The sequence below is a fragment of the Lasioglossum baleicum genome, unplaced genomic scaffold (genome assembly GCF_051020765.1).
Source record: "Lasioglossum baleicum unplaced genomic scaffold, iyLasBale1 scaffold0021, whole genome shotgun sequence".
NCBI classification, from domain to species: domain Eukaryota; kingdom Metazoa; phylum Arthropoda; class Insecta; order Hymenoptera; family Halictidae; genus Lasioglossum; species Lasioglossum baleicum.
In genome coordinates this window covers 5340322-5367709 of record NW_027469081.1, presented here as the reverse complement: position 1 = coordinate 5367709, position 27388 = coordinate 5340322, and the positions used below count along the sequence as shown (strand labels likewise).

Genomic DNA, 27388 nt, shown 5'->3' with positions numbered 1-27388 from the left:
GACGATCAAGAACGATGATAATAAGATGGATGATTAAGAAGAGGTCTTGTCATCAATGCGATAAACTATAATATTTTAAGTTCGTTCTGGTTTTCGAAAACGGTAACCGAAATAAATCTTCATGTACGAGCATCAATTTGCCTAGTTTTGAAACAAAGTTCCTTTTGAATTGATTGCCGCAATAACAATGAGTTTTCCGTAACCGAAATGGCCCCCGGTTATTTATTAGATTTAAACGAAGTACGTCATAGTACGTGATAGAAGTTTCTCGTTTTTTAAACAAAAAGCGAAACAAAAGGTCTAAACTGCTTTGAAACGATTGAACTTGCTCGGTCTAGAAAGTTTTATGGAGTTCGAAATAAATGATACTCCGGGAACTCAGTGTCTGACACGTACTAAATAAACGAGCGAATTCCGTTCTCGTTTTCTTCGCACTTGCATTATAGTTTAATTGCCACTTGTGCTACGGTCTATATCACGGGAACATTTCATTACTTTAATTTGTCCTTAAATATATTCATTTTGAAGACTGGCTTCGACCGTAATACAATTAAGAAATTAAGTTGATTCAACTTTAAATATCGCTATAATCTCTCAATTGAGAACAACTATCAATTTTTAAGTATACAAGTAGCAAGATATTTTTGATATACCATACATAACATCTTGCGTATTATTGTAACACAAAATCGATAAACACTATTTAATTTGTTCCTTGAAATTATTAGTCTTTAATGCACATTGGTCAGGATATACATATGTACATCATTTTCTATTTTCTTCTTCGCTGAACGTAAAATTTGCACAATGCTTACTGGCACGTAATATTTACTTGAAAAATTAATTAACCTTCATATACGTTTCCCATGATGAAAATTCACCGTATCACTATTTTTACGTACTGTAAAATGACAATCCCTTTCTATCTGTGTTGAGAGACATATTTCTTTAAAATATGACATCATAAATGAAACATAATTTTTGTTGATTTAAAGTGTAGAGCCAAAATGGGTGAACTATTGTTAAAAGAATCACCGAAAGAAATGCTAAAGTGAAAGTTTTAATATTCTCAATGGAATAAATGGTATTTAACCCACTTTTAAAGCCTACGGGTTGCAAGACACCATCTCATTAGAATAAATTTTATTAGTTACCATCAAACAATTCTGAAATAGTATTTCTCGCAGAGAGAATTACGAATTTTCCCAACCTAATCCTTTCACAGCCATCACACTTTTGGAGGAAACACCATGAAGGTATGTTAACCACTCCGCAGCCCCGACGCTCAATATGGCGTCCAGGAATGTCTTTCGTTTGTACAATACCCTTGAAGTAATTATTCGAATTATCGCGGAGCGGCGCGGCGGACATTTCGTAATAACAATTACAAGGGACATCTGGTGTTTTCGGTGAACAGTGAATGTCGGTGTTAATTTTCAAGGAAAAATTAAACCGTCGCGTTCACCGCAGCCGCGATTAGACCCGAGATTCGAATGGTGTGTCTTCGACGATGCCGGGGGTGAGAGAGAGACAGAGCAGGAGGAAGCCGAGGAACCGTTCCGGTAAATAAGCTTCTGCGGTTTGCTGGATTTCATGGTGAATTCGTGTCTACGAAATACAGACTCCCGTTTCATGAGAATAGGTCTGTTGCTTGTAGCGAGAGAGGAATCGAATGAGTTTACATCGATTCGGTTAATCGTTACTGAAAAGGGTGCTCTGGACGTTGGAGAATAGCCAGTGAAGAAAAGTTAAAATTGATATTTACCTTCGGTGGGAAAGAACACTCTGGTTAACGCTACCCGGGATTTCTGTGATTTCGTGCAAAGCAAGTCGCTCGCAAAATGTTTGGCTCCAACTTAAAACATGGAGCAACGTTCCCACGTATCTCAAGAATAGCAATGTGCTCCATTTCACTCGGAACCTCTGATTATTTTGCTAACCCTTGAAGATGGAAAAACATTAGCAGCTGTACGTTGTTCGGCATAGAGCGAGAATCATTGTCTAATTGTTAGGTTGTTGCATATGAAAAATGTCAGATCTTCAACAGTAACGTCAAACAAACATAACTTCTTGCTAACACGTCGTTGTCTATTTACCTGTTCCCGATAATTGTTCATTGTTCCTAACAACAACAATAGACTTTCATGTTAACAATTGTTTTATATCATCAACGGCTTATAAGAAACTTCAACGATTTGCAGGTAACCAAAATTGACTTAAAACTTTGCACGTTAAATCATAAATCGCGTTGCAACTGCAGTGAAAAAGACATTGTCGTTTGAAATATAGTGACTCCCATTAATATTCGGACGCTCTAAAAAACACGATAATCTTTTTAATATTGGACTATACGCTTCAAACTTTTTTCGGAAGCTAGAGTTCACTTAATTCACTACAGGATGTGAAAAGAAATTTTTTCGGAAATTGCAATTGGTCGGAATCGTAGAGAAAATACTAAAAGATCCATTTTACAACTTTTTTACGTGGGCCTATATTGAAAATTTAAAAAATACGTTTTGCAGATCTGTTTCAATTAAACATATCCTGAAAATTTCGTCAAAATCGGTCGACGTTGCAATGAGCTACAAGCGTTCAAAGATGGTAAAAATGGCAGATTTTCACGATTGTCGGCCTATAACGGCAGTAAATCTAAGAATTTTTACATCTTTCAATGACTGTGTGTCATTTTTCCCCCGCATCAACCGATTTCGATGAAACTTTCACAATGCATATAACCCACACAGATCTACAAATCATATTTTTCAAAATTTCAATATAGGCCCGCATAAAAAAGTTGTAAAATGCAACAACATTTAGTATTTCCTCCACAATTAAGGTTAAATGCAATTTTTGAAAAAATTTCTTTTCACATCCTGTAGTAAACTAGTTGCTCTAGCTTTCCAAAAAAGTTCAAATCGCATAGTCCAATATTTGAAAAGTTACGGTGTTTTTAAGAGTGTCCGAATATTAGTGGGAGTCACTGTAAGTCAAAATGTTAACTCTCGTCGTGCAAAGCTACATTTTCCAGAAAAATGGATATCAATCGACTGCATTTGACTGATGCCTAGTGTAACGGATTTCAATTCATATCGACGTTGGGATTGATACGATTTCCAAATTCATTGTTCTGGGAAATGAAGTCTCGCGAGACGAAAAGTGACGATATCATTTCGAGTTATTTTCAGTTATGATACCACGATTTACAATCGATTTTGCCATACTGTATATTATTTCGTTTAAACATGATCAAAGATATCGATGAACGGTTGAAATATTTTTGGGGCATTACATTTGAGATATGAACCGGGTTATTAAAAAGTATAATTGGATTAATACGAAAGGTAACACGTAAATTACAAAAATATTGTATACCCGTAGATGGAATTCATGAATTGATAACGTGACGTAACCTCAAACCATCTCACGAAAATACGAATTGATATTATGTACGTACAGGTTTCTAATTTATTGAAAAATTAAATTAGCCCTTTTATATAGACATTAAATTTGATTCAAATGATATATTTCATTGATTTATGCTGTATTTAATTGGAGAATTTCAATTTCAGTGCTTGCCAACCACTATAAATAAATGAATAAACCCATACGGTGTAGTTGACTAGTTCTAGACTGAAAGACTCGTAATAAAAATAATTTCAAGTATATACACTATGAATATTTATGGTCGGTAGTAATTAAATTTTCTAACGACTCGATTAACAATTCCAAAGGGCTTTCAAAGTTTCCGACCGCGTCGTGGATTACAACGTACACGAGATGAATTTTCGATCTCCATCGTAAATTTACACGTTTGTCTGGCGGGCACGCGATAAGCGTAATCTAATAGTTGTCGGTTGACTCGATTATTGGGTAGAACGGTGGAACGGTTGTTGTCACGTGGTTCGTAAAATCTCTTCGCGTTTTATTCGATTCGTTAAGCAGCTTGAATGTGGCCAACTGGAAACTGGAAAAGCCTGTTTAGGCCAATTTCTTGTTCAATCGTCGGAATTTTCCAAACTGCGGCTAAAGCGTTTTATTTAAATTTCAACTTTATCAATTTTACAAAAAGCATACAATATTGAAACTACAAGAATTCTGCCGCGAACGCAGACCTAACCGTCTTTTAACCAGGATTGAATCCTGCACCGAGTATTTTTTGAAAGTCGAATTTTCAGTCAAAAATTCAGAAAAGATTTACATAATGTTTTGAGAAGCAGAACAGTAGATGACACCCTATAACTACCGTTGCGGTAGGGGCTACTGACATGAAACTTGCCACAGAGGCTTTTCTTTGAGGGCCCTATTGAATGGTACGAAGAATGATCAATTTGGTTTGGGGGCACATTGTGATCTCCTTACCTTTTCTATCCAAATCATCTTAATATATTTTTAATGTAGCTTTTCAATTTTGTAGCTTCGATGGAACGAGTTTGGAGGTCACCATTAAATAGCGTCGCCTATTCTTGTGCGACCTGTTCGAAGATTAATAAGAAAACAATATCCTTGACCGTCCAGAGGCTTTAGAGTTGCAAACAAAGGCACTGCAACTTGTAGGTACCACTTCTGATGCAGCATCAATATTTCAAGCGCTCGCTTGGTGGCGCGATTATCAATAATTCATAGAAATATACATAGATCGCGATGGAAAACGTTCGCCAGCCTGATCAAAGTTTCATCTTCGCATGTTAAATCGGATCTCGTCAAAGTCGAATTAACTTTGCGTTAAGTGAACCTATCTAGCAATTCCGGGACTAGCAACGCTCTCATTAAGCGATCCGATTTGCCGATAGCGTATCAGAAGCAGACTACAGTTGATTAACATTAAATAAAATCTCATAGAGAATTGATGTGCCCAGCTTCCGTGGCTTTGGCTGCCGCCACGCACACATGTGTTCTTTTGCTCCAGCTAACTAGAAAAATTCATTTTTCATTATTGCCTCGCATACTGCATATTGCATGATTTAACTGATCCGATCATACACACGTACCGACAAAATTACAATTTTTAATGGATACTCCGTATTCCTTTGATCTATATGTATAATGAAAATTCCTCTTTCATGCGAAATTAATTTTTCGTACAGTTCGAAAGCATTAAATATATTAATTACGCGAGTAATCGCATACGAGAGGAATATGAAGTTTTCTATGTACTATGCAACGAAAAACTGTCAGACAGTTTGAAACGCGTCGGCCAATATTAATACAAGTTTCATCGATCCCGTCGCGTTACAAGCATCGAATTAAATCGGAAATTAAAATGTTCGACATCTCGAACATTTGTAATTTATGATTGAGTGGATTACACACGACCGAGTTTCACAGTTGAATCTGGTTTCCGATGTATCCACGGCGCTGTTTAACAATTAAACGAGATATGTTCGGGGGGGAAAATCCTAAACGATCGCGCAACAATTCCACCGAGACGGTCTCGCAGAATTTGATTTATGATAGCGGAGAACGGGTGACAAATATTTCAATGCGTATATTACAATGTGGTTGAAACCACTTTATCGACCCATATACCTGCCCGCAGATTCTAAACCGTATCGATGCATCGTGTAGTTCGCCGCTGTTTACCCAATAGATGCATCGATCTTGATCGAGCTAAAATTTCGGTCCCGAATGAAAACGATACGCACTGTGCGTCTCGTCAATCATTCGATAATAGCCGCTCGAAGGGAATTATCCCAACGGTATCGTTGCACTCTTTAATCCGACCGCGCCTGTCCAAGTTCGTTATCGGTCGTGCGATCGGTTTTACACTTACGAGGGGACATACCGAAGTGATACACACCGATTTTGATGAAACTTTGTGATAAAGGGTAGTTCTTAAAAATATATTGGACACATATTTTTTTGATCGGCCATCGTCCACATTGAAGGGGTGAAAACTGTCCTCAAAGTCGGGGGTCGGAACCGTATTTGCTCGAATATTTCGGAAACTATTAGAGCGTTCTAGACTAGTTCAATTGGCGAAGTTGTGTATTTTTTTATAAGGAATAGATCTGCAATAACCTAGTTGTTTCACTAGCGCAAGTAGGTATTGTCAATAATAACCAGTGTAAATGTAATCAGGACTGCGAAACCCTTGACCACATAATATGACAATGCGTATTGTATAATTCACAAAGGCGCAAGTTAATAAATGCCCTTCTTAGAATGGGCCTTCAACCTCCTTTTAATGTGGATACACTCATAGCAAAGCCTAATATTGGAGCTTGCCTTAGTATTCACTCTTTTTTCAAAGATTGCAATCTACATATTTAGAGTTAACGGACATACACTTGTATTATTATTGTATTATTACTGTATTCTACAGGATGTCCCAAAATTCCTTCAACAGCCGGAAATGGGAGGTTCCTGAGAGATCATTTGAAGTAATATTTTCCTTTGCAAAAATGTTATCCGCGGCTTTGTTTAGGAGTTATTAACGAAAAACACGGACCAATCAGAGCGCGACCTAGACGCGAGTTGGCACAGTAGTCATGGCGCGCCAACTGTCTATTGGCCGACTGTGCCAACTCGCGTCTAGGTCGCGCTGTGATTGGTCTGTGTTTTTCGTTAATAACTCGTAAACAAAACCGCGTATAACATTTTTGCAAATGAAAATATTGCTTCAAATGATCTCAGGAACCTCCCATTTCCGGCTGTTGAAGGAATTTTGGGACACCCTGTATACGTGTATTCACTTATATTATTCCTGTAAGGCGAAATAAACCTAGAAGGGTTTAAAATGCTTACACATAAAAAAAAGATCTGCGAAGACAGATTTTAGGTTTCAATTGTGCAAACAGTACCTTGAGAAAAAGCACTTTTTTGTTCATTTTTCCAGTTAAATTTTAATCTGTTTTCTTGAATATATTTGTGAGGGATAGCAGGATGGAATTCAATATTTTAATTTGTGTAATCAGAAGTTTTTATCATAGGTGTAACAATAAATCGCAGTCAAATAGATTATTCTTTATCGTAGAGACCGGTTAAATTTTATTTCACCGACGAATATGAAATTTCTACATCGACACACGTACATTGCGTCCGCATTGTTCCTCTCTTGAACGTTAATCAAATATTTGCCACCCATTGGTCATCAAGCGTCGCACACCGATATCGAGGCATAAATTAAACCGTAGATAATTAATTCCACTTTTACAGTAATGTTCGCAAAGAAACGACGACACAGCAATTCGTTTCCAGGAATTTGATTTCTATTTTATGCTGTGATATTGATATCGCGAAAATTAAATTGGAATTCCTTTCTCCGTTTTTTTTTTGTTGAACGCTGATTCTGATCTGCAAATTCTTTTCCTGGTTTGGGAACCAGTTTGAATTGTAGTTCTAATTCTTTCGTTCCAATTGTTTTACTTCACTTCCCTCCCTTCACTTCCTTCAATTTTTAACAAAACTTTAATTTTAGAAAAATATACAAAAGACATTGTCTCACACAATATGCAGCATGCGATATGCGCCATCTTCACTACATTTATCAATACAGTCGATGAAATGACAATCCAGATCTTTAAAGATCATTTACTTAAAATCCAGTTGCAGAACAATATTTTCTTTCCTGTCACGTCAAGTAACAATCATGATAATATTAATCATCGGTTTGCAAAAAATTGCCCTCCGTCAATATAAAGTCATACGAAATGCCTTTTTGTTCGAGTACTTCTCCTTTACTGGAAAGGAAAGAATATTTTACGATTCTGCACTCGTTTCTACATTAGCTTTTTTATCTTTTGATGAGCGTAAAAAAGTTATAGGTCAATTCATAACAAACTATAGGTGACCTAAGAAACTCGTGAAAAGGAGACTGAAAGAAACGCAGATTCATGGTCTCTTGAAGACTTTTCTGAACTATGCTATTTGAAAAAAATGTCACTCGGTTCATTAACTAAAAATGATTTAAGATTCTCATAAACCTACACGCGTCCCCCGTTTTGCTAATTTAATTTTTCTCTTGGTCTGAAATTAACATAATGTTGAATATTTAATACAGTGTCAAGACGAGCAATTAAACTTGTAAATTTCGCTTTTGAAACTAAAAAGTCGAGATTAAAACGAGATTACTAACATTGTTCATAATACGCCGTGCAGGTCATGAGAACATAAATGGCAGGGTTAGAAAAGCAAGTATGGCAATGAAAAATGTATGGTGTAACGTAGTGCAACATTCTTGGAACACCCTGTGTAGGTTGCCGGAGTACCAGGCTGTAAGGGGTGAGAAATATAGTTAGAAGTTAATTGCTAGGGCAAAATACGGAAATGTAGAACAATATATATTGGTTAGAGGATAGGGGGAGCGTAGATGCGATAATGGTAGGGAGTAGGGGTACGTTGAAGAAGGAAACTCTACTTTAGAGGAGGTATTATGCGGTAGGAAAGAGAGTAAAGAAAATAGACTGGCTGAAGAAAGTAGTGTATAAGTTAAAGAAAGTAAGGGAAGAGCAGGAAGAGGATAAAAGAGGAGGGGCAGGATAAGTTGTGTGTTTGAAAAATGGTGAGTGTGGGTTAACCATTTGGAAATTGCAAACCATTCCTTGGTCTTGAGGCTGGAATTAACAGTAAATAATAATAATATTGATCAATAAAGACAATAATATAGCAATAATAAGTGTGCCATGTACAGAGAATTCTGTTTTACAATTTCCATCTAATTGTAAGTTATGAATTGATATCTGGCGTTACAAACTTCCGACAAAAGCATAACCCAGTCATCAGTCATGGTTGCCTGTACAGCTATCCTTCATAGAAATGATAAGTTCGAACACGACGGTATTCCATTACTCGTATCACCGAGTTCGTTATTTGTTTCGGCGTGTTTCTCCTTCTGCCGCGTTTTCGCTTCTTTCTTTTTCCCTTTCCTTTTCGCGTACCGCGAGACCGCCGCGCCGATTAAAACGTATCAAGGACACCAAGGTGAATATTTATGATTCCGTTAACGCGATCACGCAGAACTTGATTTATGTGGTCCCATTGTTCGCGTCATTCATCAAGCCCGCGATAACGAGGAGAACCTGCTTCGGATATCTTCTCCGGCCACGTTTTTCTGTCGCAGATACAACTTCATCGCCGGTTACGTGCTGGCTCTCTGTATCGATGCACCGGAATTGATATTTCCCGGACAAATGGATCGGTCGTGTACATCGGTGGAGGCTGACGTGCCACGAAAATAGAAAAAATATATAAAACAGAAAGAAATATCTACGGCGCGAGAATAAAGCCGTGTCACGCGACGCTTGATATACACGGACAAATATTTTGTTCGAGGTAAGTCGTGGATCAAAACATTTTCTGTCCTACTAAATTTCTTCGTATCGATTTGTCTACCGACACTCGCATTGATATTCGGACAACTTTTCGAACTGAATAACATTTCTCAAATTGCACTAGTTTGTTTTGAGCTTTTTAAGAAAAGATATGTGAATTAGGTTACTGGACAACAAATATAGTGAACGTTATTTCCGCAACCTTCTCTCCGGGCTTGTATTGAAAATTTAAGAAATATACATATTTCATAGGTTTACGTCACTTAACTGAAAGATACATTCGCGTATCCTTATTGCGAACTAATCTGTACTAAACATCAATAGGGAAATAAATCCATATTCCTGCGCGTCATTCGCTACAGAGCCGACTGTAGCATCGATGTCGGGGAACGCGATAAAAATGAAATATAAGTCTGGCCGAGCTCATATGAGCAATTTCGGGGAGCCAAGTGTCAAGAGTCGTTCACCGGTAAAACCACGCCCCAAAAGAGTCAAAGTCTCGTGATGGGGTAATCCGCACATGAAGTACTGTCACGAATATCGCTGCTGCGCGATTTCAACACGGCTAGAGTCTCTCTACAAGTTTCACTCACACAGCACCGGTGCCCCCATTCTCTTATGGTTTTGGCTGTTCGCGTGACTCGCCGCCTGGTTCGTGAATCTCGAAGAGGGTTGTCGCTTGCAAACTCCGTACTTGGATAAGACTGGTAAGACGAAGCCATCAGATGGTCAGTAACCAGAAAGAGAAAACAAAGAGCTTCAAAGATCTTTGGGACTTGAAACATTGTTGCGCTCAGAAGATCCGTGGCTAGGATTTCATTGGAATAAAGGGTTTAACAAGCCAGTGAATGAGAAAGAACATTCATTGATGGTTAAGGGTTAATGTTTCAAGATTGTTGAGACTGTCATCGGATGACCAGTAACCGAAAAGAGAAACCAAAGGGATTGAAAGAGGCTCGGAACTTGAAACATAGCAACCTTTAGAAGATCCATGGTTAAGATCACATTGTGATAAAGGGTTCAGCGAGTCACCCGATGAGATAGAACAGTCATTGATGCTTTAGGGCTAATCTAGATTATAGAAGACAGAAACCTAGATAAATATAAAATGGCGTTTTAAGATTGAAGACTCACTGGGACCGAAAGGTGCGGGCAACCTAACTCCTAGGGGATTCTTAGGTCAAGGTTTCATTGGGACAGGACTTTCAGGCAGTTAGCCAATGGAAAGCTATTGATGTTACAATGCTAGTGTAGACCAGGCCAGACCAAGCTGCTACTCACATGATTCAATTGCAGTGGGCCAAGTTCCAACAGTCACGTATTATTAAAGCCACGCCCCGAAAGAGCTACAGTCTCGCTATGGGGTAATCGGTGAGTGAGCTACTGTCACAATTACCTCTGCTACCCGATTCCTACACGATTAGAACCAGTTCACGTACTTTACTCGCATAAAGCCTCGTGCTCGCTCTTTTATGGCTTTAGATGTCGCGTGACTTACCGCCCGATTCGCAAGCCTCGAAGGTGGCTCTTGTTCGCGAAAATCCTACTTGCACGGAGTTGATGGAGTCCGGGCAAGATTAAGTTCAGGCTAATTCTACCTTCGAAGCTATTTGTCACGACGGGTTCCGTTTTAATATTCCAAATATTAAAATAAACAAGTGAGCTCGTAAATGTTCCGTTGTAGATATTACTTTCATCAACTTCCTTCGGGGACGAGTTTTCTGAAGTAGAGAGAATTCAAATTTTTGTTTTTATCGTTGAGAAATCCTGTAGTGATTCTGTTGTTATTCAACAAATTTTTAAAATAAAAAGAAAATAAACGCACATATGTATATGTGCCAGTATCCCCGAATAGGTTAATATCGGGGATTGCATAATTCTATAAATAACGTTACGAGTTGTTGATTATGTTTGATTAATGATTCAATGAAAAATTGGATATTCGTAAAATAAATAATATAGAAACCATTTTAAGAACGTATTATAAAATAAAATATTTTATGGTATAAAATAAAATTCATAGCTCGTTCACATGTTCAGCATATATTCTTGCAGTTCCTAATCGTTCATCGGGTAGTGTTTATTTGTATTTCGCGAGGATAATGTTTTCTCCCAACGTGTTCGTGCCTTTGAATGGCCACGGGTTTGTGACGTGCGCCGATTAAAGGACCCTTTAGTTTGCATCGTCTCCGGCGCGCGGACATGTTGGACCATTTAGTTTGGTGTCCGGTGGGCTGGTCGTAATTCGTGAGGCTCGCACAAAGGCCAAGCGCTGGGGATCGTGTCTTACCCCAGGGGTTCGCGGACAAACCCCAGGGGTTCCCTGAATCTTTTACTCCCCTCTACACCTCAGGAGATGCCTATCCTAGAGCTGGTCCGTCGCCGATCCGTCGCCGGAGAAATTCCAAGCTCTCCGAAATCTTTCCGGCGCCGCTCCGGCGTGGCATAGGCAGAATATAACATGCTGTATTTATTTAAAAAGCTATTGACTAGAACTTGTCAGAGTTTGTCGTGTCAATAGGTGGCGAATACGTTGTTAAGAAATTTAAACGTTATAACAAAGAGTTTGATTTTTTTGAAAAGTTAGTACAATTATTAATTGATTACACGACGTGGAAAAAGATTTGTGGAAAATGCAATTGGTCGGAATTGCAGAGGAAATACTAACAGTTGTATTTCGCAATTTTTTTGGGGTGGCTCTTTATTGAAAATTTGAAGAGCACGTTGTGTGGATCTATTCCTGGCCAGCGTTTCTCTTGCAAATTATTAGAAAAACATGAAAGAGGAAAAAGTAGTACATACTGTTTTTTATACGCAATGGAACGACATATGTAATTTTTTTGTGTTTATGATATTTTGTTAGACGTAAATCCGTATATTGTACAGCGACCCTCAAGGTCATGCAAGCTCGGAAACGAAAAAAGCATTTTGAATATTTAATACCAATGTGTTTGCAAGTATTTCAAAATGCTTCTTTCGTTTCTGACCTTGCATGACCTTGAGGGTCACTGCACAGTATACGAATGAATTCGACTAGACACGCGCTCTCATGTGACATAAGAAATAATAAAGCATTCTATTTAAAAAAATTGAAGGTCACCTTCGTATCTAACAAAATATTATAAACACAGAATAATTACATATGTCGTTGCGTTGTGCGTATAAAAAACAGTATGTACTACTTTTTCCTCTTTCATGTTTTTCTAATAATTTGAAAGAAAAACGCTGGCCAGGAATAGCGTGAAACACCCTGTAGATCCACACAACGTGCTCTTGAAATTTTTAATAAAGGGCCACCCCAAAAAAATTGCGAAATACAACTGTTAGTATTTCCTCTGCAATTCCGACCAATTGCAATTTTCTACAAATCTTTTTCACGTCATGTTGTCAATTAATTGTACTAACTTTTCAAAAAAATTAAACTCGCGGGTAGCGGTTTTCATATCTTAGCCCACAGCTGTCCCGCTATCATTCGTACGGGGCAGTGTTTTGAACTAGTCAGAACATAAACAAATCCGCGAGCAACACAACACGCCTTTTCGGGCAACGTTGCAATCTATTGGTGTGATTTTTGAGCTGGTACATTATAATTTAGAATGTGGAAGTCCCTTCCAACACGTGTTGGCCACGTGTTTTCCTTCGTGCTTTTGTCGGACGGTGGTCATGAAGTAATTTATGCTCGTCAACGAAACTTATTTTTACGCTACCCTCATTTATACCTGTCTTTACCTGTAATAAAATTTATGAACTTAAGGTAACGGACGAACAGGAGAACACCTTCTATGTGCAGCTGTTTGTAGTTATTGGAGTGTTTCACATTCCATGTGTACCGTATGAAATTTTTAAACGGTGTGTACAAGGTCAATCAAGTTGCAAAGTGTCGCAGTGTAAAATGAACAATTTACTTACTACTTTCCTGTGCATACTCCCCTCTACGTGTATTCTCGAAGACTACATACAATGACTCCCACTAATATTTGGACACTCCAAAAAAGACGATAACTTTTCAAATATTGGACTATATGATTTGAGCTTTTTTAGAAAGTCAGATCAATTAGTTTACTACAGGACGCGAAAGGAAATTTTTTCTTTTTTACGTGGGCCTATATTGAAAATTTAAAACATAGGTTTTGTAGATCTGTGTCAATTCTGAAAATTCCTTCAAAATCAGTCGATGTTGCAATAAGCTGCAAACGTTCAAAGATGTTGAAAATTTCAATTTTTCACGAATTTTAACCGATTTCGATGAAACTTTCACAATTGACACAGACCTACAAAACGTACTTTTTAAATTTTCAATATAGGCCCACATAAAAAAATTGTAAAATGCAACTTTTAGTATTTTTTCTACAATTCCGATCAATTGCAATTTTTTAAAAAATTTCTTTTCCCATCCTGTAGTAAACTAATTGCTCTATAGCTTCACAAAAAAGTTGAAATCGTATAGTAGAATATTTAAAAAGTCATCGTCTTTTTTTAAGCGTCCGAATATTAGTGGGAGTCGCTGTATGTAGCATTTTTACATTTATTTTCCTCCGGAGAAGTCGGGGCGCCTACAAATTATTTTACAGTCAACACATGTTGCCCGAGAAAGTGCCGACTTCCAACTCAATAGTAATGAACTGTGATACACCTCTCCATAGAGAACAGCCCCGGGAACGGCACATAAACAAAGCGAGCCTATCGCTAAGTCTTGCTATCATCCCCACCACAGCCCCGCGCCTATAGCCCCAATGTTTTGACTTTGACGTTGGACGCTACGTAGTATGTGTGGCCGCTGTAGCCAATATTTCGACGACAGCCGAAAGTGCGTGTGAAACGAGGTCTGCCTCCTCCACTCTGATCCAATCGGCCGCGCGTTCGTACCTAGATACGTCCTGCCTGGGAACCTTCTTCTCAGGCTCGCATCAATACAATGTCAACAGTTCGGACCCATACGAGATGGCGCCTTGCCAGTCCCTACAATCGCGTAGTAGTGGGCGGTAGCGGTTTATTATATCTGAACCCACTGCGCTGTTCCCCCCCATCGCTCGTACTTACGGGGCAGTGTATTGGACTACTTGTTGGACATAAACAAATTGAAAATGTTTTTCACTACGTGGAAGGTGTAATGTCTAAAGAATATTCAGCAATTTTATTCACCCGAAACAACAAACAATTCAAACCTAACAGCTGTTTGTAGTTACTGGAGTATTTCACATCACATGTGTGTCGTATGAAATTTTTACATGATGCGTACAGTTGCAAAGTATCGTAGTGGGCGAAATGACACTATTGGTTTCCCTAAAATGAACGTTTTATTATTTTCCGGTGTATCCGAAATAATTTTTGATATCATATGTGTATTAGGTTGGAAGGAAAGAGTTATGGCGCATTTTAAATAAGCAAGTAATTTTACTTGTATATCGAAAACACATGTTGCTAATTAGTCATTGAGATACGGGAATTGACAGGTAACCTGAATGATGGCAACAAGTTGTTACGAACAATGAAAAAAGAACGGTATTTCAAAGAGCAAGAATCGTAGAATACGACCATATATTTAAACATTTTTTCACACTAGATCCGGTGGAAAATTTGCAGAACAAAGATATGTCTCTAATATATTTTTTAGCAATTATTTTAAATCATTATGTAAGAAGAATTCACCAAGCGGTAGGAACGCTTCCGTCTTCCATGATGTTATAAAGGAGACCTACCGATAGTTTACCTAAGGAGTTGTAGAGCACATAAAAACCTTTTTTTTTGTGCTACGCACAGCAGGCAGCCGCGACCCCCGTCGAGAGTTTATGACCTGACGGCTGCGGCCCGGCGCGAGGAAAAATTTCGGAGAGAAATCGGACCGGTGCTGCCGATGTCCGTCGCCCTATCCTTAAGCATTGGTGGCGGCCGGATGCTGTGGCAAACTAACTGGTCCTTATATCAACGATAAATCCGTCGACGCTTTCGCGTTCATTTATTTTACCGATTTAACGGTCAAGAGTCTACCAATGAGAATGCGGAATGATCTGAATCGCCATTTTCGCTGCTATTTGTTTATTCGCTCCTAATTGAAACCATTCGTTATAATTCGATATCAACCGAAATTAACTTCGCTGATTGGCTTTTCGATGTATGGATGTTTATGCGACTGGACCAAAAGTAATTTTTAACAAGTGTCTTGCCCACTTAATTTTAATGGCTACATCTGATGTGAGACGGAGAACGCCGCGATTTATCGAAATCCGATTATTATGTTACTCGGACGTTAATGTGTCGTCTACAGAATTTGTATTGAGTGATGTCTATGAAACGTGCGAGGAAATTAGCTATTTTCAGAATCATCAGAACATTTATTTATTTATTAATGCTTTAAACCGCGTGGTTTAAACATGACATTCATACTACTGATACTATCGCATTCGATATTTTCGCTCGAGGTTCACAGTGGCATAATATATTGAATCATTTCTTTAACAATATTTAAATTTCATCGTGGCAAAACATTAATTTCAACCTTTCATCAGATTATTACTAAATCTGGTTGAATCTATGTTGATATAATTCACTTCAGTATTATGTAATGCTATGTAAAGTTTCTACGACTGCAAGTAAATTAAATTGCAACAGCTATTTCGATAAAATGCATTACCAGAAGTGAACTCTATAGAATTAAAGTTATAGATTGGCGAAAGGATTAGAATAATTTTTAGAGCACAAAATTTATCTTGTTCCGACATCTACTATCGGGACATTGTATGCTACGTGATAGCACATAATGGAACAAAAACCGTAGAAAATCACGGAGAGATAGACCCTACAAATTTCACTCGCCCCATTCGCAAACGATACAAATTTTTCAGCGGCCGATACACTGAAAGCGACAGCTAACGCGGAATTAATGCAAAACTGATAGCTGCAGGAAATGTTCGGTTATCGGGTTGATGCGAGAAAAAATCCCGTGCAACGATCTATCGTGGCGCCGATGATACAACGGCGTGGCGTCGTCGATCTACATATTTCTCTGTCGTTCATCTGAATTATACCGGACCCGGTATCTTTTCTTTTTCTGGAGTAGGTCATATAAGATGCGATTTAGTCACGCGAACGCTTTATGCACGGGGTTGCACCTATCGCACTAGTTAAATGCGAAAATTAAGATGTATTACTTGTAAACAAGATATACACGATAACCGGCCGACCAAAACGAAAGAAAACGATAACGCAATTACAGCGAAACGATATCTGTTTATCGGCGACTGGCTGTTTCATTTTCGTTACGGAACAGTGAAAAATTATTCTTGTTGCGAATAATTCCCGTCAACGGCTTCCGCTGCTAATCTTGATCGATTACGTTCTTTGATTATTAAGCAGTATTCTAACTTTAGGCGTGAATTTAATCCATTTTCACTAGCCTAGTTAAACGCCAGAAACACGTGTTATTCAATTAAAGTCTTGCAATTCCATGAATAAAAATTGTGAATTTTATTTCAAGCGTGGAAGAAAACGTTCGGTAGATGCATAAAGTATTTGAACACTAAATTCCCTATTTTCAAGAAGTTGTTGATACGTGACCTGTGATCATTTCGCTAAAAAAACCGTCTAGGTATTTGCCATGCATCGTTCTTTTTTATCTGAGATATTTTGCATGATACAGCGACTGAAACTGAAGACATTGTTTTTCGTCCAAAATGTTACAGATTAAAACGTCTGTAAGAACATTGAAACATTTTTCTCGTAACTGAAACTACCACAGATTTAAAGGCGGAAGCTTCCCCTTTACAACGAATGCTTAAAACTTGATCTACGATTTTTTCTAGTCAATTTATTGACTCATAATATGAGGTACAGGCCTTTGTTGGTGGTGAAGGCCTTTTTGTTCTATAAAACGACCAAAAAAAAATGGTAGATCAAATTTTAAGCAATTGTTGTAAAGGAAAAGATTCATCAAATATGTGTAATTGATTAATTCAGAAAGAAAATTTGTAATTTTTGAGTCATTTTAAAAATACATACAACACTTCGTTGCGAAATTATTCCAAATAACTCCCATCTGCAACACACTGTTTTCGTTAATGTACTTGTACATGAACAGTGAACTGAAACTAATAAATCTTCTTGGGTTAATATTGACAGCCGTCAAAAGATTGAGGTGTGAAAATAATATAAGCAAGGAACCTTTGATCACACATGTTTATCGCAAGTTAACAAACAATGTGAAAATTCAATTCGTTCCCGAAACCTTCGCGTTTCCTAGGTTTACGGATTTTGCGTAACGCTGACACGACATGTTCCGCTGAAAAATTCCCCGGTGTTCCGTACAAAACCATTTTTCCCCGCGGGTTTTCTAGATTGTCCATGCGTGAATTTGTGATTGTTGACCGTGAATAACTTCATTAGCACCGAAATAATTTACTTTCTAAATGGAATTTAAAACTGCGGCATCGTAACCGCGTTTTCTGCGTTTAAAAGCGTGAATCGAATAAATCCAGCGAATTTTTTTAAGCCTGTATGTACATATATCATTTCCATGAAAGCCGTTAGTTTACACGAGCGTGCCGGTTAAAACTGATTTGAGACAGGTGAATTTCCTCTCTCAGGTATTTGTAACTGTATTTATTTTATTTTCAGGGGATCAAGAGGTATTGAGGATGGACATTACGGAAATATTATCACCGCTTTCCACGGATTTCCATCCATATCAGAAATTACAAGTAAGGAAATCCTTAGGTTATTTGAAGTAACTTTGACATTAACTATTAACATTTTTGCGAAGGAAAATGTTACTTCAAATGAGCTCAGGAGTTACCACTGTCATAAGTGTGTTCCTACAGATGTAAAAGCGAATTTTCCTACAATATTCACGGTGTTGTAGAAGGCTTGTTGCGAAGTAAACGAACATGAGCAAAGCACAAAGGTAACCTTTTCATTTTATTGGTATTGAAAATGTTTCTATAATGAATACCTTCGTAGCGAATCACGAATAATTAAATGGAGTTATTCATTCACCATCACGCAATACTACATACACACTTTTTATTCAAGCTGTTGCCTACATTTATTTCCGATTTCTTTTCAGTTTGTGTTTGTATTCATTCGGGGTCTTTTTACTTGTAATACACATTGCGAATCGAGCACCTAGCTGCGTATATTGATTGCATATACTATGGTATATAAAAATATTGTAGAGAATTTCTCTAACATTTATTGGGCAGTGTAGAATCGTGTCAACCTATTCCTCCAGCTATGTAGCCATTGCCGGCGTGCAGTGCGGCATCTGTCACAATCAACTGACAGCGAGAAATGATAAATTCTCTTAAAGTTGGATAGTTTACACTGAGATTACACCTATCTCTAAAAAACATGAAAAATTGAAAATGTTTTTAGGGTTTGACAGAAAAATGAACTTTTTTTTTCTCTTGACAGAATAATTGATTTTGTGTTCTCGTCGAAAACACAAATGGAAAATAAACTTCGAGATGCATACAAAGTAAAACTAGACAACGACAGAAATCAGTTTGGTCCTTAATTAATCCGTCGATTAAATAGTTCCCGAGTTATCCTGCGCGGCGCGATTTAAAAGACTTGTCTTCAAGAAAAACGCGTCGAAAGTTTTTGATGAAGTTTCAACGTAGTTACAGTTAAAAAATCGATTTGAAGAGTTGAGCCATTCCAGGACCATAAAGTAAATCATCCTCTTTGAAATGATGTTATAGGTTAAACAGATTTAGTTAGTTTTGCAGACGCAATTACGAAATGTGGGGATCATTTGCTTGAAATTTACTTTAATTTACTTTAATACATTTATGTATTATGTATTATGTATTATGTATTTATGTATTAAATACATTTACTTTAATTTACAGTCGACAGATTAAGATTTGTGTCCCCACTCTACCTTCCCCTTCCGACGCGGCCCGGTCACGTGACGCGTTTTCTATACACTATATAAAAATTGTGTATTATCCGAACGTTATAATTATTCATTGTACAATAAACAACAACATATATTGTACGAATGAATAAACGGTTATGCGATCCGGTTATCAAGACCATTTTGTACCAAAACGGGATCGGATAAACATATGTACATTGACAATCCTACTGAATTTGTTGCATCAATCTAATGAACTTGTGGCTTCCGCAGTTAATATTATATTACTGTTGATTGTGATTACCTGTCAATTTTATGTATACTGTTACCAATTCACTCTAGTTATTAATTTATAGAGATAATACTGATATCAATATGATTACGAGTTTAGTAAGGTCAATAGAAAATCTACACTTGCAACTTTCGTTTACTTTTCTATCTAGAAATTATTGCATTATCTACTGGAATTATATTGTAATTTTTCAAGTAAATATTCAGTTCTGTGTAAATGTCTGTGTTTCATGACTAAGGATTTTTTAATAAATCAATAGAAATTACAATCGTGAACCAAGCCGCCCCCCAGTAACGTAATCTAATAATTTCGTTTGCTATTACGTAGAGAGAGGTTTTTAAGTTTACTCTTGGTATACTAATTAGTTATAATTATAATGATTATATAATATATCATATAATAATAGTATAATTATATATATATATATATACATATATATATATATATATGTATATGTATATGTAATAAATTGTAATAATTGAAGTCGTAAATCCAATTAATCCAAATTAAACCAGGTACCAACATTTTTGTATCATTGATTTTTTCTAAAGATTTTAATGTAAATTGTTTTTATTTTTATTTATTGCATCGATGAAAGGAAAAGGAATATAGTATAGTATCCACAAATAACAGGCCTTGATGGTAAACCGATAAAACAAGCTAACACATAAATAGTTTAATTGTAGTGTACAAGTGTAGTATTCTAAAGCTATTCTAATTCAAGCAAAGTATCGATATTCAGCAAACGACGCGACTGCAGATGCGCTTCCGCATATTTCTCTATTGTTATTCAAGTCTCACTGACGTCACGTATTGTGCAAAATGGTCGACACGTTCGCATGTGCGTACACATATGTTCCTTATTATACAATACTATAAAAGATTAGAGAAACATTCATGCATCGGCAACAGGCATAATGCTCCATTACTAGACAAGCAATTAATATCACAACAATCGGTTGTTGTTTGTCATGATGTGTCAGTTACAAAGGCTGCTGACGTCATTATCGTCAATCATGCCCTCATCTTCATACTAAGCATATCATACAAGCATATCTACATTGAAAACTATCACGATTGTTTGCATATACACCTACACACACAGTAATCACTGAAGAATTTGATCACCAATAGACTCCGGATGTTTATGCAAAATAAAAAGATTGTGCATCGATTTGCAAGACACAGAGGCTAAATATGAATGTTTATTTTCCACTAATAATTTCAATATAGTGCAAATAATATATTAATACTCTTGAAGTATTCTAATTTTGTCACTGTTTTAAATTGCACTTACCCATTTTTGCCATAAAATCCGGAGTCTAATTTTCTACCACGAGAAGAATTAACTTGTACAGAAAAAAAGTATTGTTTGATATTTGTATCTGCGTGTGGTTTAATTGAGAAAATTCAATATTCACTATATCTTTATGATATTCACTTTAAATTTAGTACACAAGGTTAATTTATGTTTATTGTCTCTGAATATACGATGCAAGTTTGCGGAGAATATTACAATGAACTTCTAAGGCGAGGGAAATTATGCAAATTAGTTCAGACAAAGTAACGATAGATCGTGACCTAGACAGTTTTCGCAGCACCGAAAACATATTATCGTGACGTTGATAATACATATGGCTGAAATTATGCGTTTCTTGGTGACAATGGTATTTGCAATTGTAATGACTTTCAGGCTGTAGCTATGATCAAAAGTACAAATACTAGTAGAAAGAAAGGTGAAAACAAAGAGTATTCTAATTATTGTAGTACAAGTTTTATTAAGTATTTATAGTGTATGTAGACGATTAGGAAAAGTATAATAATATTAACTGTATGGAAAAATTTTGGTAATAGCAACCAAGCGCAATTGTGAAAGATTATAATCAATGTAACTACAAGTACATTACGAATTTTTCATAATTCAAAATTGTCCATGTCAATTCTAAGAAATCGAAGTTGAATGTAAATATATTTTAACAACTTTCTTCAATTAGTTTAATGTCTTCTTCATCTTGCACTTGACCTATTCATTTTGGTTATAAATATAAAATCCGCCCGGGATTTTATATTTTTTGATTTTGCTCGGGAAGCATCAGAAGATTAAGACTTGTGTCCCCACTCTACCTTCCCCTTCGCCGCCGCGGCTCGGTCACGTGATGCGTTCCGTCTCTCGTGCATGCGTCACAACGTCACGTGACTCCCCTCATCAGGCGACTCTGTCTACCAATTCTACTTCTTGATCTTGAAACTCGTCTATCTTGAAAACGAGGCGTCAAACCAAAAAACGTTATTCTTTCTTTTCGACTGACTTTTGCATATAAAATTACTTCCCAATCGGTTGTCCACGGTATGCGGAACATTCTGTATATTTTCACATTTATTGCCAATCAACTTATTCCACAAGCAAGGTTTCCCACCGTTCTCAAACGAGTGATATTACTAACCGATAAATTCGTCACCGTGATTTATCAAAATATAAAACATTCGAGCCTCACGTATCAAAAAACGAGTCGCGTCACCGGCAATAAATCACGATTTCGCTTGATTGGAGAACGTTCTAGCTAAACTCGTCGCTTTTAAACGCGACCATGCTCATGATTATATTGTAAACAAATAGTTAGGGATCTGAAAATATACACCGCGTCAAAGCGCAGTATTTATTACGAACGATAAGGATAATCTTCGTTTAACATAAATCAGGCTTGCTAATACGCCACGTTCATGCAGCGCGTAATGTGCAATATATTAAATAAATGGTTCGACATAACGCGTGACAAACGAGCTGAAACCGCGTCACAGCTCTCTACATATCCCCGCGTCGTTTTCCGCGCAATTTTCTGTCGAAACGACACGCTTTTACCCTTTTCAGCTTCAGGTATCGATTTCACCGGAAGCAATTTCTCGAAAGAAACACACGCAGCAATCACACGTGTTGTCGAATCCTTTTGCTAGTTCCTCGCGTGCAGAACGCATCATCGAAACATGATAAAGAATCATTGTTACTTCTGCTTGATAGAAGAACTCTTTGTAAACAAGCTTGACTAATATACGTTAGAAACAACGCAGAGCTGCCGCCGATTCCTAATTTAACTTTAATGAATTCCACGTAAAGTACGTGCCGAGAGTCGAAATTCTTCAGGTTCGTGACGTGTGTGGCTTATACATATACAGAGTGTCCGTTGCGTTGACGACAGAATCCGGAAGAAGGTGATAAAAAGTTAATCGAAAAGACAGGATGCTGTTTTTTCCATGGGATTTCGTTTCCGAGAAACTAGAATTTTAATATCGGTTGAGCAGATCTGCGACAGAGTACGAGTCACTGCGGGTCTGACTACAATTCGTTAATACTACTCTCGAAATGAATATTGATGACGGAACGCTAAGTGTCTCTTTTATATCTGTTTACGCTTATCGTGTGCTCTCAGTTTGCATGAAATTATCGGGGGACATAAATAATACAGTATCGCTGTTAATATTTGCGAAATTTGCATTATCAAATTTACTGAAAATATCGATTGATATGGAAATTTTTAAACATTCATAAAGTCTTTTCAAAATTTAAGACTTATAACAACTTTAAAAGTTTTATTGTCATTTTATACGCGAGTCCTAAATACATCGAGACTCTTTTGAAATGCATATCGTTAACAATCTCACAAACTCGGTCAGTAAAATTTTTCAAAATTGTGTCATTACTAGACGGCGCATTTCATGCATTTATAAAAAAATTAAGTGGGTGTAATTTAAAACATTAAGAACGTTAGACGAATTTAAAAATACTGTTATATTATTTTCAACACATTATATGTATATGTATATTAAGAGAGAAAATAAATTCCTTTGCTACTTTGCAACAGTTGGTTGAAAATCAGGTAGAAAACTTTTCTTTTGCATAAAGATCCGCTGTCTCGTCATTACGTTTGATATGTTGCACTTTTTTTATTCAAATTTTTGACGAATAAGCTCTCCAATAGTTTATAAACACAATGTGCAAGGTTCCGGTTTTAGTAATTTAGTTTACGCAGCTAATGTGAAGATCGTATTATCAAAATTGTAACAACGCTATTATTGTATTATCAGTATCAATATTTCTGATTACATTATTACGTAGCATTTGTGATAACATAATCTACATCGAATAATTCGTTTGAGCAAATATACGTAGAATAACACAGGATAAACCTTTATCGAAAAATACTCAAATTACTCTGGTGGAAGATGAAATTGTAAATGTAAAAATACAGAGAATTAATAAAGCTAACCGTACAGAGCACAAAATGTGACTGGTACACTTTATTTTATAAAAATCATAATATTGAATTTACGTAACTTTGTATAACAATATGCGCTTGAAAGAAGATATTAATTTAATCATTTCTGCTCGAAGCATCGGTTCAATTTCAATAATTAGAAAAAATGTGAAACCGGTCATTTGAAAGAGTGATCCAGCAAAGACTTGAAATCTGTTTTGTTCGAAATCACAGAGGATATCCCACTTACTTTTTTAATTAAACGGAACAGAAAGACTGATGATTTGATATGCAATAACTTTTTGGCTCGACGGCTGACAGGGGAAGTTCGGTGAATCGTAAATTAAAAAAAGTTTGGAACTTTTCACAAATGTACCTTACGCGATGGAAATATCGGAAAATTTTTTTTCTGTTGAAAAGTGGTCCTAAAGGGACTATGCACCTTCCTGCGGAAATCTTGTCTTTTCATATTACCGTAAATATTTAGGGAAGTATATGAAATACAGGACCAAAGTTAAATTAAAAGTTTTAGTAACTTTTAATACTATCTACATCGTGAAAAAATAACCTTTCAAAAAGTTATGTGTATGGTGGGGCTAAATTTTGAACAAAAACTTTTCTTAGAGATTGTACGATTTTACAAATCATAAAAAATGCTGGAACTTTTAATTCAATTTTTTATCTGTATCATATAGTTTCTTAAACATTCACGGTAATACGAAAAATAAAGATCTCCTGGGGTGGATATTTCAAACTTTCGAATTGCTTCATTCAACAGGATCGTACGAAATGAAGTTCATTTCCAAGTACATTTAGGAGCAGGTAATTTGAATTCGTTCACAAGTATATTAATTTAGCTGTTTACTTGACGATGAGAAGATGATTTTCCTTAATGAAGTTATATGTACTTACATAACATTCCATTAATGTTACTAAATATTCAAAATGATATTTGTAGAAGACTTGAATTAAAGATATTATTATAAATATCCTATCTCCTATTTAATAAAATAATTCTTAACCAAAATTAGATTTATCTTCGTGTTTATGATACTTTCCAAACATTTCTTAAAACTAAAAGCCTACATAAAAACGATGTTCCCATTAAACGTTATTCAGTATGCCATGAGCAATTTGCATAAAACAAAAATGAATCTAAAAAATAGAGTTAAGACTTGCTTTTGTAACATCGAATGTCCAATTCTAACACTTCATTTAGCCTACTCTGTATAATTATTAGTTTAGATTGTAAATTTACTTTTCCATTTTCAAAGTAATCAACCAAAGATTAGAGTTGTCACTCTTTAACACATGGTTAGTGAAAATTGTAAAAAAACCAGCGTTTTTAAATCATTTAAAATGGCACTTCTCAATGGAAGACCCTGTATCCGAAATATTTTTTCTTCAAAATTTTACCCTGCAATTGAGACTGCCCTATTAAGCAAAGCATCGGACACGGCCATGGTCGGTCGAGAACACGTTAAAAAGCATGTCACCGCGACGACGTGTTGTCAGATCTGCGACCACCCCATTTAGCGCGTCCGGTGTGTGCCGTGTGCACGAAATTCGCGATGACGCGCGATGACGTCCCCGGCGTGTTTATCAAATTCGCGAAGGGGCCGTCGATGTATACAATGTGTGCATCCATCGTCCGGACGCGTAAAGGGGCCCAGAAGTGTTCGTGACTCGGTCAACACGAGTTATGTTGGCCCGGGCACCGTGCATCCCGTGCATCCGTGCATCGAGAGCGATCCCGGTCACTCGAAAGCAGCTCTTTACTTCATCAAAGCCACGCCAAGGCCTGTCAAACCTGCCCGTACCGTGGCGACCTCGACATGTACGCGTTTCCGAATGTGATAACAACATTCTTGAAAAACGTTTGCCCAGCGATCTGCTACGGACAGCTTGCTGTGCCGGGGTTCTCGATACAGATCCGACTCCTCCGCCAAAACGGACGCCAACTTTGACCCGACTAGATCACTTTTTTGATCGCCACCGATGCAAACCGACCACGAGAGTCTCGCAGAAATTTGTGGACTAGTTTTGAGGACATTCTACTGAACCACAGAGCGCATTGTTCAAGTATAGAATAACAAATACCGACTGGATGGAATTATTGTTTAGAAAAATTTCCGTTTTGCACAAATTGAACGCGCACAGTGTACGAGAATTCAACAAACTATGTTTTGATCGATCTATTTTATCGATTTCAAACCTTGCCCTTTCGTTACACCCATTGCTACAACAGATACGAAAATAAAGTAAAAATCGTTCTTTTTCCAATTTTATATACCGTGAAAAGTTCATAAGAAATACTACATTTTTCATAATTACTGTTTCAAGTTAATGCAATCGCCAGAATTGTGATTTCTTGTAACAGTTTCAATGTCGGTTATCTGTTCAAAGTGCATAGTAAATGCGATAATAAAAGATTTTATAGTTTTATAATAAAAGAATAACACAGATAATAAAATACGTATCATGTTCTAGAGCCTTTTAAGGATGCATCATGTTTAAAAGAGTTTGCGATGGCATAGTGTGCCTACTTCGAGGTATCTTAAGGGATTTTTAGAAAATACAATCGACAAGATACCAATTACATTAAGTATTTCTAACATAGTATCCTTATCAGGAAATTTAAACAATAAGTTTGTATTCAAACTAGCTCAAACTTTATTTAATGCCCTTGGTGTAATTACAGGTAAAGAGTATGAAGGTGCAGTAGGGGATGGATAAACTTTTAAAGCGTTTTCCAATAAAAGTAGACTTTAATGGATATTGCCTGAAATCGTGAAAATTTTACGATGGCACTTACAGTAAAAAAAATATATTGTTCTTAAATGAATCACTATACTATCCCTTTAGTAGTGAGGTGTCATATTAAAACAATTTTACACTGTGATCATGGCATTATATCTTCTACAAGTTAGGTATTACGAAACCTCAGAGCTCACATTTACATACGCGAGGAAAAATAAACAATTTTCATTCTCGAGTTAAAATAATTTACGACTCATTTTATTAATTAATAAATGAAGTGTATCAAGATATTTTCTGGATATCATAAAATTAAATGTCAATTATCTTTATAAATAATTAGGTATTGTCAAAAACGTTCGCACATAGGTCTGCTTATTTTTGCTCTAAATTAACCAGAAAAAGTATAATTAAAATCGACGATCCCACCAATGTGATCTCTCCTCGTAAGTGAAAAATTGATTTCTTTTATTTTATCGAAGATATGTGGCTCGTTAATAGAAAGACACGAATTATCTCTTGAATCCTGCAACGATTTGAAAGATAACACATGCTGATTCCTCTGAAAACCGAAAGGAACTATCCCACCGCTTTTCCACGGGCTACTGAATTCCCGGAAGAACAAACTCCTTTGAAACGTGGCCCCTTTTATGCATAAAAAGGAATTTCCTTATCGTTGCCCGGGATCGTGAAACCGAGCGAAATTGTTACGCAAGACGATCGTATCGTCTCACGGCAACCCTAAAATAGTTCGACCTCTCTCTTCTTGGACAGCTGCTGATTTGCATATTTATTTTCGATGATAATATTTAGGTATTCCTCGTAAATGTTACTCGTTCTATCCCCGCACGAGACGTCGCAGTTCTCGACCAGACTTTTTATACATCCTTGGTCCGTTTATTTCTCTTTTCTCTCGTTTTTGTAGGAGAGGGCCGAAAGAAAGGTAAAAAAGAGGCTCTAAAGATAA

At 36.7% G+C, this 27388-nt stretch overlaps 1 protein-coding gene and 1 long non-coding RNA gene across 4 annotated transcripts in view; both read right to left on the bottom strand.

Moving 5' to 3' along the window:
• Positions 1-27388, bottom strand: part of LOC143219076 (semaphorin-1A) — a 649895-nt gene that overhangs the window by 67929 nt on the left and 554578 nt on the right. The gene's annotated exons all lie outside the window — the stretch shown is intronic.
• LOC143219084 (uncharacterized) lies at positions 8581-27387 on the bottom strand. The gene is made up of 2 exons (XR_013011238.1): positions 15197-27387; positions 8581-11440 (listed from the first exon to the last, which is right to left on the bottom strand). It is a non-coding gene; the product is annotated as an uncharacterized LOC143219084 (long non-coding RNA).